The sequence below is a fragment of the Trachemys scripta genome, unplaced genomic scaffold (assembly GCF_013100865.1).
Source record: "Trachemys scripta elegans isolate TJP31775 unplaced genomic scaffold, CAS_Tse_1.0 scaffold_105, whole genome shotgun sequence".
NCBI lineage: Eukaryota > Metazoa > Chordata > Testudines > Emydidae > Trachemys > Trachemys scripta.
In genome coordinates, this window is record NW_023260479.1 from 54,360 (window position 1) to 59,367 (window position 5,008).

Sequence of the window (5,008 nt, forward strand, 5' to 3'; positions counted from 1 at the left end):
CCTCAGGGCATGCTGGGAACTGCAACTGCCAGGGACCCTCTAGCTCCTTCTCTCTCCCACGAGCCGCAAGATGGGTTCTGCAGAGTCCAGTGGCCCCTAGTTGTGGCTAGCAGCACTGCTGACCATTTCTGTGGGGGAAAGGAAATTCTATGTGCACAACATTAATTTCTGCAAAATTCTGCATTGCGCAGTAGCACAGAATTTCCCCAGGAGTATAGTATGTAGGAGCTCCAGTGTGGACCTGGATCCCAACCCCAATGTGCTAGGTGTGATACAAACAAAAAGATGGTCCTTAAATTCCCTAAAATGGCCCTAAAATTCCTACTGAAATCAATGGGAACATGGCTGGTTAAAAGAAAGGAGGACTGAGCCAGAAAATCTTGTCTGCAAATACAACAGAAGAAATCAAATATCAGTTTTAAGCTCCCAAGTAGTTATTATCAAGCAATGCAAAGTGGCAATTAAAAGTATCAATCATCCCCTCAAATAAACAAAGCTGTAAGCAGTGGCAACTAATTTTGATTACAATTTCTAACCTGTAAAAGAGAGCTCTCTGAAATTCATCTCTAGCATTCAGGGCTGGTGCTACCATTAAGGCAAACTAGGCGGCTGCCTAGGGCGCCAAGATTTGGGGACACCAAAAAGCGGTGCCCCCAATTTTTTTTTACAGTGTTCCTCCCCGAGTGCGCGGTCGCCGCTCCACTTCTCTCGCCTCCCAGGCTTGCAGCGCCAATCAGCTGTTTGGCACTGCAAGCCTGGGAGGAGAATTAGAGCGGGGGCGGCATGCTCGGGGAGGAATCAGAGCAGAGGTGAGCTGGGGTGGGGAGGTGCCACATGGCTCCCTGGGCTGGGGGGCTGGGGAGCTGCCGCGGGGGTGCCTCAGGGCAGGGAGGGAGCTGCCGCAGGGCTCTTCACCCCAGCTCACCTCTGCTACGCCCCCTCCCCGAGCACGCCCTCGCCGCTCCACTTCTCCCACCTCCCAGGCTTGTGGTGCCAATCAGCTGTTTGGTGCCGCAAGCCTGGGAGGAGGCGGAGCAGAGGTGAGCTGGGGTGGGGAGCTGCCACACAGTTCCCCGGGGGGGGGGGGTGCGGGAGTGGGGAGGGCACCTGAGGGGAGGGGGGGGGGGGGGGCGCGGCGGCGGGGCCCGGGCACAGGGCGGGGGGGGGGCACAAGGTGGAAGTTTCGCCTAGGACGCGAGACTTCCTTGCACCGGCCCTGCTAGCATTCCACTGCTGTAGTATCTATGGGTCCATAAATCCCCATTGGAGTAAATTTAAATTTTCCCATTGACTGCAAGGGGAGCAGGCTCTAAGCAAAGATGCTATATAAAGACTAGACTGGAATTTTTACTCTCACATTAGTGAATTTACACATGCAATTAGACCCATTCAGCTCAATGGGATTACTCATGTGAGCAAGTGCTCACCAAAAGGATAGTAAAGATTGCACAAACTAGCCTTAAGTAAACAGAGGGACAATGGAAGTTAATTCCCAAACCATCTATCCCTTTCAACAGTGAACTAAACAACCTTGTTATAAGAAAGCTAGCTTGAAGGGGCTCCATTTTAAACCTCAGCCACTCCAGTGCCATCCAGGTGGCTAGGAAAAGCCACACTTAGCGATGACTAGTCACGACCAATAAGGTATTTAGCTCCCATCCACAGCGCAGAGATTTTAAATTAAAAAAAAAAAAAAGAGGAGGAAAAGGTTACAAAAAATGTTCAGTCTTTGTTTTATTGAGTTACAACAAATGAGCAACAAGTTAGAAAAGTTGATTTTATTCAAATTCCCTCGAATTATATTTGTGCAGTGTACTGAAATATGGGTAAGTCTCCAAAAGACAACTAGTCAGATTGCAACATTTTAACCAGATATCTCTCATGCGTGCTGGCTCACTCTAAAATAAAAAGGTTAGGGTTATTTGAAAAAAGTGCACTCGGGGATCTAGAACTGATCTAACAATTTAGTGGCAAGGGTTAAAGGAAATGTATGTTGTGCACTACAACATCTAAAGCTGAAGGGCAGACAAAAAATATAGTCCATCTTTGTACCGACTAAAGAAATATGAACAAGTTCATTTATGAAGAATCTTCATTTCCCCATTGTCACTCCTTTTTGGGGTTGTAATGCATGTAAAAAAGAGAAAAAAAGGTGCTCAAATAAGACAGAGGCATGCTATTAAGGTCTTCAGAGGTCTGTGGCTCTAGCTGGTATTTGATGGTTGGGCAAGGGTGAGATACAGCAGTTGGAAAGGAGATTTGCCCCTCCATTGCACAGAAATGTGGAGAGTTAAATAATTTAGCCAACAGCAGGTAGTTTTTTTGTTTGTTTTTTTTTTAAAGAAAGCTGAACAAGCAACAACACCACAAACCTCTTGATGCATTCGGCGGGCTGAAATGTAAACCATCATTGGGGTGAAAATCCAGGATCAGCTACTGATGCACCACATTGAAAAGATTCCAAATTTTTAATATTTTAAAACCGAAGCAGATATAGTGGTTACTAATTCTAAAAACAAAAAACCCTCAAACCTTGCAACGGGATGATATGAAAAAGTAACTTGCACCAATTAAAAAGGTAACAAAATTCCCACTTTGTACAAATCAGTTCCAGTAGAGGAAGAGGGTGAGAGGAAGGGAAGCTAGGGAGAAACCTATGTACAAGGATCCTTTCTTCTTTAATGTGGTAGTAGGATTTTGGCACTATGAACAATTCCATATCAATGCTCCACGATATTTCTCACTGTGCCTCTGCAAGCGTGGTTCGACTCAGAGTTGCAACTCATTGGTTATCTTGTCCCAAGTAGGAAAATAGATGGTTATCCTGTTTTCAGAGAGAGTTTTCCCCCTTGATTATCACGACAGCACGACTGATTGGCATCCCTACAAAAATCAAAAATGAGAAATATTTTATTTTTTAAATAAATGATGAGCACACATTCACACTGTCAATGTTCCTCTTCACATTTATAGTGCTATTATATTTTACATTAACCGTACCTTGAGGCCTTCCCAATAGTGTGCCAGAGTTTTACAATTTACAGAGCATTTAATTAATACTTCCTCATACAGATTTCTAATGCTAACATAAAATAGGCCTCATTCTTCACTGAATCTGTATGATTTATGAGGGTCTGATTCTTCACTGCCTTGTACCTTGTGTAGTCACTGACACTTCTGAGAAGTGGGTATAATATGCTATTGTTCTGAACAGATGTCAACGATTACACAAAGTGCAAAGTAATGAAGAATCAGGCCCCTCTATATCACATAGTTGCTAGCTTTCCTGTGGTTTATTGGCCCCAATGCCTCATGAATAAAGGACTCTTCTTTAATATGGAGCTATACTTATCTCCTAGAACTGGAAGGGACCCTGAAAGGTCATTGAGTCCAGCCCCCTGCCTTCACTAGCAGGACCAAGTACTGATTTTGCCCCAGATCTCTAAGTGGCCCCCTCAAGGATTCAACTCACAACCCCGGGTTTAGCAGGCCAATGCTCAAACCACTGAGCTATCCCTCCCTTCTTGAAGCAGGGATTTAACAAACCTCTCAACCAACTAAAAGACACCCCTGAGTTCTTGTGTCATTTCAGATGGGGATGTACTGGACCAATTTACAATGAGGTTATTACAGTAGAGATTTGTTTTGAAATATGAAAATTAGTGAAGTGTTGAGTCTGAGTGAAAGTGCGAACATCAGTTTATTCTGAAGTGGAGTCCAGTAGTGACAGATAGGCAGATCCTGTATAGTTTTCAAAACCCATCAAACACCATTGTGCGAAAGCATGTTTAAAAACGTTGTGTGAGTCATTCATTCCACACCTTTTGTTAATATTGCCAATTAGTCTTATTTTCTCAGAGCACCATTCATCATTCAGGATGCAGGGCAAACCGGTCTGTTAGTATGAAATGGTGCACACACACAGGCGGTAAAAAAATTCCCAGGCCCTGTTGTCTTTGCTCAGCAAAACTCCCATTGAAATCAACTGGAATTTGCAATTGTTGTATCAGGCTGAGTTGTTTCATCTATTTAGGGATTTACACCTTGCTCCTGAGAGGAACTGAGCCCCAAAAGCCCCATTGAGTTCAGTGGGAGTTGTAAGTGCTCAGCATCTCAGGATCAAACCCACAGGCCATTCTAGACCATTTTGGGTTCATGCAGCTCCTGCTGAGGTCAGTGGCAAAACTTGTACTGACTTTATTGGGAACAGGATCAAGCACTTGGGGCCCACCCCTGCAGTCCTTATTCCAACCCGCAATGACATCAATGGTACCAGTGGCAGATGCCTTTTAGGATAGAGCCCTAAATCCCTAAAGAATTGAGAACTTGAATGAAAAGGGAGGGAAACCCCAATATTGCAACTATCCTTTTACCAAACCAACCACCCATCTAGGGCCGGGCCAGGCTATGTGACAGGTTGAGTCACATAGGAAGTTGAGGGCACCAGCAGGCACCGTGCAGTACAGGGGCTGAATGCACAAAGTGATGTGTACATTTGGCAAACAGTGAGTCGGAAACTTCTTTGTAAGCACTTCCCGGGTTGCCTTTGGTAAATCTCTGCGAAGCTCCACTCTGTGCCTGACTCACTTGCAAGGAAGGAACACCCTGCCCCACCCCTGCAGTGAGATAGTGGAGAAGACTGTGGTGGAGATATGGACTGCTGAGAACAAAAAGGCACATGTACGTGTTTCAACAGCTGAGGAGTAAGATTCTCATAGGCCAGGGATCGGCAACCTTTGGCACATGGCTCACCAGGGTAAGCACCCTGGCAGGCTGGGCCGGTTTGTTTACCTGCTGTGTCCGCAGGTTCAGCCGATCGCGGCTCCCACTGGCCGCGGTTCGCCGCTCCAGGCCAATGGGAGCTGCTGGAAGCGGCACAGGCCAAGGGATGTGCTGGCCGCCGCTTCCCGCCGCCCCCATTGGCCTGGAATGCCAGTGGGAGCCGCGATCGGCCGAACCTGCAGATGCGGCAGGTAAACAAACCGGTCCGGCCTGCCAGGGTGCTTAC